Source organism: Schistocerca gregaria, chromosome 6 (genome assembly GCF_023897955.1).
Source record: "Schistocerca gregaria isolate iqSchGreg1 chromosome 6, iqSchGreg1.2, whole genome shotgun sequence".
NCBI classification, from domain to species: Eukaryota; Metazoa; Arthropoda; class Insecta; order Orthoptera; family Acrididae; genus Schistocerca; species Schistocerca gregaria.
Genome location: NC_064925.1, coordinates 497,547,591 through 497,564,799, shown reverse-complemented (window position 1 = coordinate 497,564,799; position 17,209 = coordinate 497,547,591).

The following is a 17,209-nucleotide window of genomic DNA, read 5'->3' as shown; positions in this document are numbered from 1 at the left end:
GGAATAATGTAGATAGAGAGGTAAAAATTGACAGACATGCTTGGAATGACATGGGGTTTTATTTGAACAAAAAAAAGTTCACAAAATGTCCGACAGATGGCGCTGGACAGCAAAACTGCTACCGTGACGGGTGAGAGGTACGCCGATATGTTACAGAATCGCATCATCCCCAGCCTGGCTGATAAGCACCTGCTGGAACGTACGATGCTTGTGCAGGATGGCGATCCACCCCATATTGCTAGACTCGTGAAAGATCTCTTGCGCGCGTCGTTTGGTGATGATCGTGTGCTCAGCCGCCACTTTCGTCATGCTTGCCCTCTCAAGTCCCCAGACCTCAGTGCGTGCGATTATTGGGTTTCGGGTTACCTGAAGTCGCAAGTGTACCGTCGTGATCGACCGACATCTCTAGGGATACTGAAAGACAAAATCCGACGTCAATGCCTTACCATAGCACCGGACATGCTTTACAGTGCTGTTCACAACATTATTCCTCGACTACAGCTATTGTTGAGGAATGATGGTGGACATATTGAGCATTTCCTGTAAAGAACATCATCTTTGCTATGTCTTACTTTGTTATGCTAATTATTGCTATTCTGATCAGATGAAGTGCCATCTGTCGGACATTGTTTGAACTTTTGTATTTTTTTGGTTCTAATAAAACCCCATGTCATTCCAAGTATGTGTGGAAAATTTGTTCCTCTCTATCTACATTATTCCGTGATTTATTCAGTTTTCAAATGTATACTGACTTTTTGATCACCCGGTATGTTTAAGAGCATCATTGATGGGTACACTGAATTTATATCGAACATTATTCATGTCCTATGTGATATACAATCGGGAGTCAGGCGGCCAGACAATGGATCGAATATTCTAGTGGGTTACTATCCTAGAACATATTCTGAGCTCAAACGTAATGAAGTATCCCGAACAGAACGACCTCCTCCATGCCAACCAGCATGTATTTCGAAAGCATAGAACATGTGAAAATCAACTCGCACTTTTCTCACGTGACATCCTGAAAGCCATGGATCAAGGCAGGCAGCTACATGCAGTATTTCTCCATTTCCGAAAAGCATTTGACTCGGTACCACACGTACGTTTATTATCAAAAATATTATTGTATGGGGTGGCAGACAAAATAGGTGACTGCATTGAGGATTTCTTGGTAGGGAGGACGCAGCATGTTATCTTTGATGGAGAGCCGTCGACAGATGTAGGAGTAACTTCGGGTGTACCCCCAGGCAGTGTTCGATTTGTGCATTTACCAGTATGGGGGATGTCCTAGGGGGTTAGTATAATTATATATGTTACTAACTTGGACCGTGGCTTTACCCATGGTTAAACAGTTATTTATAAATAGATGTTAATGCCGAAACTCACTATTCACGCGTAAGCACTATCACAAAAGCCATCCCTTGTTATATCTTTAAAAGTACATTATAGGAAAAGCTTATTTACAAAATCATCTACATACAGATATACGAAGGGAATTCAAAAAGTAAAGGCACATTTGTGAAAAGCTGTACTTATTCTGATAATAGAAAACTGAAACATGCGTTATTTTTCTACATTACCTCCCTGGACGTCAATGCAGTTTTCCCGATGTTTTACGAGTTTTTTACTTCATCAGAAAATACGTTTATCGGTTGCATCTGTAACCAATTTTGCACCGCAGCAATGACGTCTTCATCACTTTGAAACCTTCTTCCCTGTAGCGCTTCCGTTAAGGGTCCAAACATGTGAAAATCGCTTGGAGCCAGGTCTGGACTGTATGGTGGATGTTCCAGCACCTCGAATCTCAACTCCATTATTGCGTCGGCTGTCCGTTTGGCAGAATGTGGGCGAGCGTTATCTTGCTGCAGGATGACACCTCTTCGCAGTTTTCCACGACGTTTGGATCTGATTGCAGGTTTTAGTTTCGTACGCAACACATCGCATCCACCATACAATACAGACCTGGCTCTAAAGCCTCGTTTACGCTGGGGCGACGTCTTGCAAACATTGTGGCATGCTACGGAAATGTGGCGTGTGTCGTCTTGTCGTTTAGTTCTAAATGTTTTGAAATGCTTACCTACTACAGAACACTTTTTCAAAATTAATAAGCATACATATTAATAGTAAGACTGTATTAAAAACTTTCAGTGTTCGGCTCCACAATTTTAAATTATATGTGAAGTTTTACTCCAGTGCGTGGGAAATAAACATCCCAGGTTGGGATGCATAAACTAAAACCAGAGGAGAGGATGGTCTGATGCAGAGGGGGGGGGGGAATCCCCCCATACCCCACCCCCTGCAAATCGCACACTGCCCCCAGGGTAGTGCGTTGAGATCCTTGCTGTAAATATTGTATGTTGATGGTCTTGCTGACAATATTAATAGTAACCTCGGACTTTTCGCAGGTGATGCAGTTATCTACAAAAGAGTAGTCTGATCGTAACTGTACAAATATTCAGTCAGACCTTGATGAGTTTCAAATTGGTAGAATAATTGGCAGTCTGCTTTAAATGTTCAAAAATGGTAAATTGTGCTCTTCACAAGATGATAAATCATGGTATCACAGTTGGAATCTGTAAACTGATACAAATACGTGGATGTAACACGTAGTAGGGACATAAAGTGTAACGATCACATAGGCTCTGTCGTGGGGAAAGTAGGTTGCAGACTTCGATTTGTTGGTACATTATTAGGGACATGCGATCACTCGGCAAAGGAGATTGCTTACAAATTACACGTGCGACCCATCCTCGAATATAGCAAAAGTGTGTGGGACTTGTACGGAATAGGACTAGCAGTGGATATTGAACTCATACACAGAAGGGCAGCACGAATGGTCAAATGTTTTTCATACCTGCAGGAGAGGGCCAGTGAGACGTGGAAAGAGCTGCACTGGCGAACTGTTGGAGATAGACGGAAACTACCCAGATAAAGTCTACTATCAAAGTTTCAAGAACTGGCTGTAGATGATGACTCCAGGTACATACTACAAGTTCCTACATAACAATCCCATAGGGATCGTGAGGATAAGATTACGTTAGTTACAGCACACGCAGATGCGTTTAAACAATCATTTTTCGCCCGCTCCATACGTGAATGGAGCCATAATAATTGGTACAGTGGGACATACCCTCTGCCATGCACGTGGTTCACAGAGTCTAGAGACAGTACTCTATTTATCCATCTAAAACACGTAGTTACAATGGACAGTGAAGTGAAATGATCGTATGGCATTAAGGGCCGTGAGTTCCCATCCGGGGAAATTCGGCCGCCTAGTTGCAAGTCAACACAATATACAATCTTCAAGCGGAGAAAATATGATCACTCAGCTGAATTGTACGAGAAAATACATCGATTTAAATTTACAGATATAAGAAACAAGCTATCATAATGCTGTTCATACAAAATTGTTTAAAAATAGTGTTAAAAGTAAATTAGACAGTTTCGAGTCATAAATTCTTACGACTTCATCACAAGCAAGACTTAAAAATGAAATATATGTGCTCTTAAAACCCGCAGATTTTTTTTCAGTACTCGTGAGATAATTAAGAAGAACTCTATAAAAGCGAAAGTCTTTAGTAAATAAAAGAGAAGAGGCTGATTGTGTAAAGTCGTCTCTCAAACGCAGCGTTTCTTCAAAAAGTCCAGTTATTCATAGTCAGATTTGGGACACTGATACAAGATGTGGTTTGCATTGGCTTCCGACTCAAAATCACACTCAAATGGAGAAGAACTAACTGTAAAAGTTGACCCGATGTTGAGGGAGAGGAAAAGTGTCGTGGCTGAAGCCGAGTCGAATGATGATCGAAGTCGATCATCTGTCCAAATGCGATCAATAACACAGCGTTGTAGGATTTTGACGTTGTTAACACGTCATAATAACTACCTTTCTTTTGTTCGGTCACGCTCCCGTCTCTTGCCATTGATCTTTTCCGTGGCTCTTGATGTCATTTAAGAAGCCCTTAGACGCCAGTTCCGTCAAGGACGGTGCCTGCTCCGTTAATAAGTCAACTTCCTCTCACTAGCGGATGCCAGCGTGGGAATGCACCCACAGCAAACGGACAGCATGCCTCCCCCAGTTCCCCCCTCCGTTTACTCCGAACATATTCTAAAACTATATTCAATATATGAAGGGCTTATTTTAATAGTGGTACAAGTCCATTTTTGTTCATTTTCAGATACAGAGTCCTAAAGTTATATGAGCGCTGAAAAGTCTGCAGTTAAGTTACCAGAAATATTCAAGCATATGGCTTCTTGCTAGAGATGAACCTATCTTTATGTTTGTTTGGACCATTAATTTCAGAAGCATTATGGGCAGAAAAGTGGAGGTAATGGACTTGTACCACTATTGAAATAAGCCCTTCATATAACGGTTGGTTGCCGTATTCCTTGTTCGATGTTGAATATTTTTGAGGACGGTCTGGGCATCAGACACGGTTAATATCTTTGAGAAGGGAGTTCAAGATGAAAACTTAAGTTCTTCCAAAAGAGCCATTGTGTCCTCCGTAATAGAGAAGTGCTTTTAGGCAGTTTGAAGGCTTTCCGAACTTGAAGCTTAGGGCATAGAAAAGCACATTGAGTATAATATTCTTGTGGAATTTTCAGTCCATTGGTATGAATACATAGACAATCAGGCTGCTGAGGGCAACGAGTCGATTAAAGCTGTAATTGACATCAACACTTTGCGAGCTGGTCGTACGAAAATAATACACTGGAATCTGGCAGTTGAGTGTGGCGAGATCGTATTTAGATAAAGATTAGTGCGAAGAACATCGATTAGTACGTATCTTAGGAGACCAAGTGTCAGAGCTTGTACAGGCGGCCGGAAGTTTATTTCGTCTAACAACTCCTTTGCCCTAGCTCTGATATGGCGCGGTTAATCCAGTATGGCCGCACTCCATCCCGAATGGATATTAGTTGTGACTTGAAACTAAAACTTTTTGTTAGTGAACATTGACGTAAACAGTAGTATTGACGCTGAAGTTTAATTTTTAAACGCAACGTAATTATTATTGCGGAAACCCGCAGATGCACTCGCGGATATCGAACGACGGAGGCTTCCATCAACAAAGTCAGTATTATTGCGGATATCCGCTTGCTCGCTAACACAAAGCTGTGTGCTTGTTGCAGGGAGAATACAGTGTAACAACGAAGGCAGATACATTTTCCTTTCAGAAATTCAGAGTTGTACTTGATCGGTGCTGGAAGTTTCCATCGATTTAGAAGGTCACTTGCGACGACATAGCTACGCTCGTTTTGACTGATAGGTGTGAAATGGCAGTGGAGAAATGAAAATGGTTACTTACAACAAGGTACGACAGAATAGACGTTGCCTCTGACTCGCAGCTGAATATAAAATAAATTTACTGAATAATAATAAAAAAAATTGCTTGAATCGACAAACCTAGCCACTTTTTGGGAGGGTCTGACAGAAGATATCCCAGGACAGCCTGTGCCGTAGATTGCTTGCCTGGTGCGTTCCACCGAGGTACACACGATCCGTCCTTAAAAATTAAAAAGGAGCAATGGACCAATCAAATCGCACGAAGTACCGCGTCTCGCTGGGTGTGCCCTGTCGGCCGAGAGGAGTTTGGAGACGAGAGATTTTATTTACATCAAGATTGTGCTCCGTCTCGTTACAATTAGTCAACGTTTCTCCAACTGCACAATAGAGAGGTCGAAGAACTCCTATTAAATACACACCATGGTCTCCGCAGGTAATAAGTCTCAACTATCACCTCAGGGAGATTAAGGACGAAGTAATCCGTCGACAAATGTCGGCTACACTGAATGTGCGACAAGAAGGCATTAGAGTGTCGTGTTCGGCCATAACACGCGACAAATTAACAGCCCTTTGTAATCTCCACCCTCCTTCCTAATTGCAGCTGACGCCCACAATAAGCAAAGTCTTTTATGAAAAGTTTGAGAGGAGCTGAGACTACAATACACTTTCTAGTTTACTTAGCTTTTCGGGTAGAATTGGCTCCAGTTCTTCTTGACTAGAGGTCTGATTCTTGAAGCTGAAATTCTCACATTTTAGATCCTCATGGTTGAACTGATCTAAAAAAAAATTGAAAATCGTTGTTGCAGAACTCTTGTTGTTACGTTAATATATTTTGTCACTTTGTAGTATATCATACAGTCTTTTGAATTTTCACGTTAACAAAGCCGAAATTACGTTATTCGCCCAGAATACAAAAATACGTCGGATAACATGAGAGACATGCTTACTCCTACTTCACTCTGCGGTAATAACCATATTTCAAAGGGTTTACAGTTTTTCTTGACAAACGAATCCAGGAATAAACATAGTAAACAGTACTAGATTGCGCAATCAATAATAGATATTTTAAGTGTGCCAAATAATTTCAAATGTTTCTAAAGAAATAATTTTAACTGTGCGTCCAGAACTAGAACTTATCGATTGTAACATCGAAAATAAAGTAATTCCTTTTCATAAATTTTAGTTTGCAATAAAACATATTATATAAAAATTATGTGAAAGTTTTCAGAAAAGCAACTGAGATAATACTGACCTGTCCAAAATTTGAAAAATACTACTGGTATCGACAACTACTGTTGAGGAAAAGTAATGTTAGAGGAGGATGTCCAGTTACACCTTGTGCGAGCAGCAGTTCAGGAGCATGCACTGTGTTTGTTCGCTGAAGATAGTCACTTTCAGTCCGAAAACGACGTAAGAATTCTGACCTAAGCATATCCACTGATGTTGCCTCAAAGCACCCTATCCCTCTCTGCACAGGACACACAAGCACTCTCCTTCATACTGGGACACCATTCTTTCTTTTTTTTTTTTTCTCCTTGTGGCGTACTTCGACGTCTCCTGCAAGCTAACTTGATAAAAGCCCGCAACATTAGAACAGTATTCGAGAATATTCCGTACTACAGCCTTTCAAGCGGTTTTCCATAACATATGATAGATGTTTCTTCCTGTTTCCATAATTTGTACAAATTTCAGGCCGTAAGCACAAGCATGACGGCTGGTGGCGGTGGCCGAAAACAAGATCCCTAAGAATACGGACGTCAGCTGCTCGATTGTAATCGTAGTTGTTGGAAACTTGATGTGCGAAGAATAAGCGTTTTGAATTATTAAAACAGAGACGCCCGTGCGCAAACTGACAAAGGCTCTGCAGGTTCGAAAGTGTTTGCTCACGCCCGCGGCACGTCTACTCGATATATTGGGAAAACAATCGGCGTTAGAGTATACAAATATGCCTTATCTTCAATCCCCAGTTATTCGAACCTCTTTCCATCTGTGTCTGCGGGGTCGCGCGATGAGTCAGGATTGATATCATTCTGTGGACAGCGCATAGTGCTTTCCGATGAGTCACGCCAGTTTGAGAAGTGATTCTGTGTGTGTGTTCCTCCACAGAACTGTGCAGAGGGGTTCTGCGGCTTCCTTGGGGTGCCGCGCCGCGTGTGAGGCAATGACTTGGTTACAGCATCTCGACCCCTCAAATGGATGTGGGTTTACACTGGACGGAACGTGAACACAGTGTCGTTTTTCTTAGCCCAGCACTTCAAATGGCTCTAAGCACTATGGGACTTAACATCTGAGGTCACCGTCCCCTAGATTTAGAACTACCTAAACCTAAATAACCTAAGGACATCACACACATCCAACCCGAGGCTGCGACCGCAGCAGCAACGCGGTTCTTCGTGTCTTGCCTTATTCAACCTCCTGTGGTTTGCTGGCTCGTCAAGCGGCCCGTATGAAATGTTCGTGCGGCCCGTATGTCTTAGCCATATTTTATAAACAGTATATGTCTAGCAACAAACAACCGAATTCAAAAACGTCAACAAACGCTAAGACCGTCTTGAGAAAGTAGTTTTCAGATTCTGTGGCAAACAAAATTACTTAGAGAGACTAATATTTTAACTTGTGCTTAATTTTAATGGACGTTGGTGAATTCAGCCGTGAGCTAAGTAAAACTGGCCGCTTACCTGAGGGGTAGATGGGTAGATAGCCGCGGCTACTGTGGCTTGGGGGATGTGAGAGGGGGAATGATTTATTGTTCGTCTTCCAGTGTCGGCAATTCAATGGCGTGCGCAATCGATCAACTACTGTGGTATAAATTTTGAAACGGAAGTGCGCCTTACAGAGACGGTCATCTTCAGATGCGTTACGTATTTGTGGCAAGTAACATAAAATTAAATCAAGCCCGTTGTAATACAAAGCAATGAGTAAAAGAAAAATTACTTTCAAACTATGTACTACACATTTGTGATAGCGTCTCGTATTTTAAGATGCATTTAAATGTAAGTACAATTTCTGTTCTTAATCACTTAATCATCCGCTCACACAGAAAACTCAACATTTTGTCAGGAAATTCTGTATCGTAACTTTGGGATCGCTGAAGGTAGTAGCAACGTGAAACAGAGCGCAGTGGACACAAAATGTTTAGAATGGCGCCCGACTTTTAACGATCAGTACTTGGGTGCAGGCGGCAGCTTATGGAGCTCTTGGTAGAACTTGTGTATTGAGGCCGCATGACATACTACTTCATGGAGGTTATCAATTAATAATAAGATGGTTATAAATTTGGCTCGTGGCGTCACCCCACAGTGTGAGTACGGCCGCGCGGGATAGCCGTGCGGTCTATGGCGTCTTGTCACGGTTCGAGCGGCTCTCACCCGTCGGAGCCTCGGGCATGGGTGTGTGTGATGTCCTTAGCGTAAGTTAGTTTAAGTTAGATTAAGTAGTGCTTAAGCATAGGGACCGATGACTTCAGCAGTTTGGTCCCATTGTCCTTACCAAAAATTTTCCAAGTGTGAGTACTGGTTCTTGAGCAAAATAGCTTGGCGGCCACCACTGTAGGCCTTCGAACTGTCTCAGGTTCGTTATCAGCAGCAGCTGTGGTCATTCTGTGCATGTGTGCCTTGACATTGCTAGAATGTTCTTCTCGTGGGGTCATCATGCAAGCTCATCTTTGATGACAACTCTGAGCAATACGAGATACGTATACGAAGTCTGTTCAAAAAATTCCGGAACATTCGTAATTACGCGCCATCTGTGTGTTGAAGCGAAATGTGCTCTGTTTTTATTGTGTAAATAGCGGAATTTTCATTCTTTTATGTCTGTTAGGAATTGTTCGGCGCTGTATTGAGTAGAACGTTGTGTCGTACAGTTTGCAATTTTCGGTATGGCAGAGTTAGAGGAGCAACGCGTCTGCATTAAATTTTGCGTGAAACTCAAGAAAACCTTTACAGAGATACACCAAATGGCGCAGGAAACCAACGGTGATTGGTGCTTCAGCCGTAGTCGGTGTTAAAAACGGTTCACACAGTTTAAAAATGGCCGACTGACGATAACACCAGGAACACCAGTGAAATTGTGCGTGCCAGTCGGACTGACTGGCTGAGAGACTTTAGAAGAATGTAACAGCCGGCCACGGTGGTAGAGTGGTGCTAGGCGCTTCAGTCCGGAACCGCGCTGCTGCTACGGTCGCAGGTTCGAATCCTGCCTCTGGCATGAATGTGTGCGATGACCTTAAGTTAGTTAGGTTTAAGTACTTCTAAGTCTAGGGGACTGATGAGTTAGATGTTAAGTGCCCAGAGCCATTTGAACCATTTTTGAAGAATGTAACATTTCCGTATTGTATCATCTCATGAAATCGTGACACAGCATTTCGAAATGGATCGTGTTGCCGCCAAGTTCGCCCCAGGTCTCATGAGTCAAGAGGAGATAGACCTTCGCCTGGCAATCTGTGAAGAGCTTTTGGATCGTACAAATGAGAACGAGATGTTCCTTAAGAGAAAATGGTTCAAATGGCTCTTAGCACGATGCGACTTAACTTGTCGCCTAGAACTTAGAACTAATGAAACCTAACTAACCTGAGGACATCACACATATCTATGCCCGAGGCAGGATTCGAACCTGCGGCCGTAGCGGTCGCTCGGCTGCAGACTGTAGCGCCTAGAACCGCACGGCCACTGCGGCCGGCCTTCCTTAAAAGAATCACAATTGATCATGAGTCGTGGGTCTGCGGTTGTGATGTTGAGACCAAGGTTCCCCAACACCGAAAGAAGCTCGTCAGCTCGGGTCAAATGTCAAAGTAGTGCTGAAAGTTTTCTTCGGCTTTCAAGGATTAGTTCATCATAAATTCGTGTCGCAGGAACAAAATCGGTGGTACTATCGGCACGTGTTCCGGCGCCAGCGAGAAAATGTGAGAAGGAAATGGAATGAAATGTGGCGAGACAATTCATAGCTCATGCCTCACGATAACGCACCCGCACATTGATCCCTGTTGGTGTGTGACTGTTGCACAAAAAACGAAGTCACTGAACTGCCTCATTGTCCGTACTCTCCAGACCTTGCCCCTACAGACCTTTTTTTTATTTCCAAAGTTGGAAACCCTGTTGAAAGGACGAAGATTTGCAGCGACAGACGAGATAAAAGAAAATTTGCGGACGGCGCTTGCGATCCGGCAAGAGGCACAGCACGACTGCTTCCGGAAGTGTAAACGGTGTTGGGAGCGGTGCATCAATTGTGGGAGAGACTATTTCGGATACCATGCACAGTCGGTAGAAAAGTTTTGTGTAGTTGCTGAATTTTTCGAACAGACCTCATACACAGGGTCTTACATAAAGGTAACGGCCAAACTTTCAGGAAACATTCCTCACACACAAAGAAGGAAAATATGTCATGTGGACATGTGTCCGGAAACGCTTACTTTCCATGTGAGAGCTCATTTTATTACTTCTCTTCAAATCACATTAATCATGGAATGGAAACACAGAGCAACAGAACGTACCAGCGTGACTTCAAACACTTTGTTACAGGAAATGTTCAGCATGTCCTCCATTAGCGAGAATACATGCATCCTCCCTCCGTCGCATGGAATTTCTGATGCGCTGATGCAGCCCTGGAGAATAGCGTATTGTATCACAGCCGTCCACAATACGAGCGCGAAGAGTCTCTACATTTGGTACCGGGGTTGCGTAGACAAGAGCTTTCAAATGCCACCGTAAATGAAAGTCAAGAAGGTTGAGGTTAGGAGACCGTGGAGGCCATGCAATTGGTCTGCCCCTACCAATCCATCGGTAACCGAATGTATTGTTGAGAAGCGTACGAACACTTCGACTGAAATGTGCAGGAGCTCCATCGTGCATCAACCACATGTTGTGTCGTACTTGTAAAGGCACTTGTTCTAGTAGCACAGGTAGAGTATCCCGTATGAAATCGTGATAACGTGCTCCATTGAGCGTAGGTGGAAGAACGTGGGTCCCAATCAAGACATCACCAGCAGTGCTTGCCCAAACGTTCACAGAAAATCTGTGTTGATGACGTGATTACACAGTTACGTACGGATACTCGTCAGCCCACACATGTTGATTGTGAAAATTTACAATTTGATCACGTTGGAATGAAGCCGTATCCGTAAAGAGAACATTTGCACTGAAATTAGGATTGACACATTGTTGGATGAACCATTCGCAGAAATGTACCGGTGGAGGCCAATCAGCTGCTGATAGTGCTTGCACACGCTGTACATGGCACGGCAACAACTAACTCTTCCGTAGCACTCTCCATACAGTGACGTGTTCAACGTTACCTTGTACAGCAGCAACTTCTCTGACGTCGACATTAGGGTTATCGTCAACAGCACGAAGAATTGCCTCGTCCATTGCAGGTGTCCTCGTCGTTCTAGGTCTTCCCCAGTCGCGAGTCATAGGCTGGAATGTTCCGTGCTCCCTAAGACGCCGATCAATTGCTTCGAACGTCTTCCTGTCGGGACACCTTCGTTCTGGAAATCTGTCTCGATACAAAGGTACCGCGCCACGGCTATTGCCCCGTGCTAATCCATACATTAAATGGGCATCTGCCAACTCTGCATTTGTAAACATTGCACTGACTGCAAACCACGTTCGTGATGAACACTAACCTGTTGATGCTACGTACTGATGTGCTTTATGCTAGTACTGTAGAGCAATGAGTCGTATGTCAACACAAGCACCGAAGTCAACATTACCTTCCTTCAATTGGGCCAACTGGCGGTTAATCGAGGAAGTACAGTACATACTGACGAAACTAAAATAAGCTCTAACATGGAAATGAAGCGTTTCCGGACACATGTCCACATATCATCTTTACTTTATTTGTGTGTGAGGAATGTTTCCTGAAAGTTTGGCCGTACCTTTTTGTAACACCCTGTATAAGAATATAAAGACTTCTATCGGTGGGGGGGGGGGGGGGGGCGGAGGGGAGGGGGTGGTGAACCTCACCCTGTGCCCAGTGGCGGGCCCTGTCTCGCAGCAGGTGTCTGCAGTGCGGCCGGCAGCGCCTGTGGTTGCGTAATGGCGACATTAGGCGGGCTCACGCGCCGCCACTAACGAGCCAACTCGTGGGCAAGACACACAGCAATTAGCGCCGCCAATGGCTGCCACGCACCTCCTGCGGGTTCCTCAACACGCGGGCTTCTCGCCGCTCATCTCTAGCGTCCGCCGTGCTTACGGCAGCCACCTCCAGAGATAACGTTCTTTCCGGCTGTGACCTTTCCACGTATTACGAGGAGAACACGGCAAGTGCCATGACCCAATTTCCCACAAATTTCGCTCAATGGAAGAGGAGCCAAAGTAAGCGAGCACTTGTCTCAGCTTGTCCGTAGATATTCCAACGTTTCTGAGAAAACAACATTCAAAGTTGTCGAGAAATTTTGTGTGGCTTTTAGCGAGTACTGAATTCAGCCGAAGTGGTTGCAGGTTGCGCAGTGGCCATCGTCGCGGTTTCTCACTTTTGCCTCCCCCCCCCCCCCCCTTCCTGCCGTGTTCGAAACGCGTTTATCATTTTTATTTATAAATTGTTGATGGCGAACTGCAATCAGCCACAAATTAGTTTTACGTTACTTTATTCTAAAAGCACCGTTACCGGTTTGGAATTTTTTACATTTCATCAACAGACTGTTTTTTCATGCTTTCATCAAAAATGTTCAAATGTGTGTGAAATCTTATGGGACTTAACTGCTAAGGTCATCAGTCCCTAAGCTTACACACTACTTAACCTAAAATATCCTAAGGTCAAACATGCCCGAGGGAGGACTTGAACCTCCGCCGGGACCAGCCGCACATGCTTTCATCAATCAGAGTGTACACTGAATGGTTTTCTGTGAGTTGCCCTAGGATAAATATAATTTACAGATTACAAATGTGTAACCAAAATGGTTACCTGTGTTGGAATGCAACTTACGTGAAATATCCGTCTGGTGCATTTGTATTAGCAGATGGCTAAATGCGTCATTTTTATTTTTCATATTTCTATCCATATCTGTAAAAGATGTTTTCATGTGAATCTTGAAATAATGTTGTCCTTACTTTGTCTGCTAATTTAAAAAAAGGAAGAATGAAAAAACTATTTAAAATTGTTTTCGGTGCAATTCCAGTATCGTATCTTGATTCATAAGTAATTGCAAGCGCCAGTTTTTTGAAAAATAATTCGTTGTGCTTGGTATGCCGCGACATTATTGCCAACGCCCGATATCTTCAGCAGTGTTATTACGACTTTTCTTTCCCGAGTGACATTCATGCGAAGAAATGTCACTGTGGCAAACCTGTCTACCGACGATGTTAAAATGTGGCGCTCGGAGTTTCTGTGTTTCGGATGTTTCTACAATCGGTATATCCAAGGAATGGGCCAAAGCTTGCTGAAGAATAAACGTAAGAATAAAATGTAAGATTTAAGAACTGATATAAGAATGAAATATAAACATATGAATTTTTACAAAAAATTGGAAGGTCTGGAAACACTTTACTCACAAATATCATATAGTAAATTTATGACACTTATTGTGAAACTCATTTGTAATTCTACAGTTAACGTAACGCCCTTGTATCCCCTAACTTGATAAGAAACATCTATGTAGTAATCTTCTACGGACGTAGTTAGATAAATGAAAATAATAAAATAAATAAAAATAACCGGCTCTCGAACATCGGACGCGCAAGTGAGAAGCCTCGACATTAGCCATTACGCCACCACTTTTGCCAAGCTTTATGTGCGCTAAAAGGCATCTAAAAGTCGTCGAAAGCTTTTGACGATCGCTTTGTCAGAAACGGTTGAGTATTTAGGGGTTAGCAAGACAGATGTTCGCTTGTTTCGGCTCCTCTTCCACTGACCTAGATTTCTGGGCAATCTGGTCATAGCTCTTGTCGTGTTCTCGTCTTTTTTTTTTAATCGAAATGATGTTCAAGGAATTCTAGGTTACATCAAAATCTTGGTTTTATACCTGACAGCCATTTTATATTCTTACGCAGGTGATCAAAAATTGTGGATTCATATTGATTTGGACAATGACCTTGTCGCAGTAGATACACCGGTTCACGTGAGATCACCGAAGTTAAGCGCTGTCGGGCGTGGACGGCACTTGGATGGGTGACCATCCAGCCGCCATGCGCTGTTGCCATTTTTCGGGGTGCACTCAGCCTCGTGATGCCAAATGAGGAGCTACTCGAACGAATGGTAGCGGCTCCAGTCAAAAAAAAACCAGCATAACGACCGGGAGAGCGGTGTACTGACCACATGTCCCTCCTATCCTCATGACGCGGCGGTCGGATGGTCCCGATGGGCCACTTTTGACCTGAAGACGGAGTGCATATTGATTTGAGCCACTGACAGCTTTAACGAGTAACAAAGGCTATTTTTTTCTTATAGTTTTGTTTATATGGACATTACTTGACTTTTCAAACTGTAATCCATTGTTTATGACGAATTTCATACATTGTTGAGACTATGCCACATCGAGATGCTACACTACGCAGGCCAAAATGAGGTCCGACAGAATGTTAGGAGGTATCCCACAAGTTTTGTCACCTCCGTGTGTGTGGAAGAAAGTATCATGTTGTTTAATTCTTAAAGGACATTTCGCTCTTGGAAATTTTACTATTTAAGCACATGATGAACGCCTCTCTTGTGACGTCTGCCGCTAGGGTTGTTCCTCGGTGAGAATTTGGCGCTTACAATTAGTAAACGAACACTTGACGAAGGGGGTGGCTCCGTTGCGTCTATAAAGAAATGCAAGGCTCTGTGTTCTGTGGTAGTTCTGTGTCAAGTGATAAATATAAGCTCGCGCGAAGTCGAATCCAGGACAGAACGTAAACGCCATATCCAAACGAAGATGGCTACTCCGTTAAACAACGCGAATGCTGGCCACTTAGCACGCCGCGTAAGCTGAAGACAGAGGAGGAGGTCAATTTTATCGATCCCGCGAGCGTCCTTGGCATACGCACATGGTTGACATGTGCGCCCGGCGCCAGCAGAAGAACAGCTGCCGCAACGTAAACAGCGGTCATGCGGCGTGGGAGGGCACCTGTGGCCTACTCTTTCTCATAGCCGCCGCCCTTTGTTGAAGCACGAGCACACACAGTAGCTAGCTGGAAGGGGACATCTAGTCCCAGGTCACACACACGCTAGGCATCTCAGGCCAAACGAACCAGGCCTTTATTCTTCGGACGATGTGGCCGAGCGGTTCTAGGCGCTTCACTCCGGAACTGCGCTGCTGATACGGTCGCAGGTTCGAATCCTGCCTCGCGCATGGATGTATGTGACGTCTGTAAGTCGGTAAGGTTTAAGTAGTTCTAAGTTCTAGGAGACTGATTACCTCAGATGTTAAGTCCCATAGGGCTCAGAGCCATTTTTTTGCATTCGACTCCACAGCATGTGAATGCGGTAAAGAACAGACAGTTAGTCATCTTCTTGTCTGCAGCCTATTCCCAGCGTCATGTACACCACAGAATGACATCGGTCCTACCAAGGAAGCGCGCGAAGTTGCTGCATACTGGTCACGCCGCATTTAATTGTAATTGTTATGCTTACAGTACCATTTTTGGAACACTTTTCTATAACTTGTAAGCTATAGTGTGTGTTTCTGACACGAGTATCAAAATACGTGACGTAAATGGCCATGCTATATCATTGCATTGACATAGAAGCCTAAATATTTTGCATTGCCAAAGAACCGTACAACTTAGTATTTGACATAAACTTCGACTTGATACCGTTTCTGAGAAAATAGGGTCTCGGCTGACGGACAGAAATACGAACAAAAAAAAATGTCAAAAACATATTTTTCATGTGATATAACTTTAAATTAACAGTTTTCAGATTTTTGCTTTTACCTGTGCTGTGAAACCATGCTTCTTGCCAAATTTCGTTATTGTAGGTCAACGGAAAGAACCCAGTGTGTTTTGATGAGTGAATTTGCGAGAGTCAAAACATATGACATAGAGGCCGCATTTTTTGATTGCACTTACTTAGAAGCTTAAATTTCTTTTTACAAAGCTGACGGATTGTAGACGTAGGTAAATGACACAAATTCAACTCGATGCCTGTACCCGACCCTGAGAAAAAAAGGGATCTCAAGAGACGGCCAGCGAAGTCCTCCTATGAGTCAGGGTTTCGCACACCGTCTGCCATGGACACTGGTAGCCCTCGGGAAGTGAATAATTCCTCTGCGAAAAACTAGTAATGACATGTTTTTACGACATTTTGACGATACTAATTATTTTTAAATAGATTTTCGTGGTTTCTGTATTATTAGGTATAATTTAAAATTGATGTAATAATTGAATAGAGTTTTTGTCATTTTAAAAATATTATTAAACTTCAAAATAACAAGGAGTTTCATCAAAGTACCGGGATTGTGCAAGTATTCCGTCAGAACAAAAGTTTGGGAACATCTGCTATAAAGATTTCGTTCTACCTATTGCGTTACGGAAAACTAATTAAAAAGAACGTATTTTTTGCATTTTTGTTTTCCTCCAAATTTGAATATATTTCCCTTACCTGTTTTTCTGTGTGATAGTAGTTCAAGGAAAATAATTTATTGAAAGACAGCTGTCGGTTGTGTGGGAAGTGAAAGACAGGAGTCGTTTCAAGAAAAATAAGTTAGTGAATGACAGGTGCCGGGGGGGGGGGGGGGGGGGGGGCAAGGACGCAGCGTACCACGTGCACATGCGATTGATATAATTCACTCAGTGTTTGGCCCTCCTCTCTCCACCCGAGTAACCTATCTCAGCAGGTAAGGCTCAGCACATAGCTACGACGCACATCGCAGCGAGCACGTGGAGAACTGTGGTTGGCACGACGGACTTAACGCCGTACTTTGTTTTGAAGCCAGAGTGGGCGGGGCCTGTCGCCATTTTAAGTAGTCAATAACATTAACAGACTACTGTTTACAATTGCTTGTTGTACGTTATT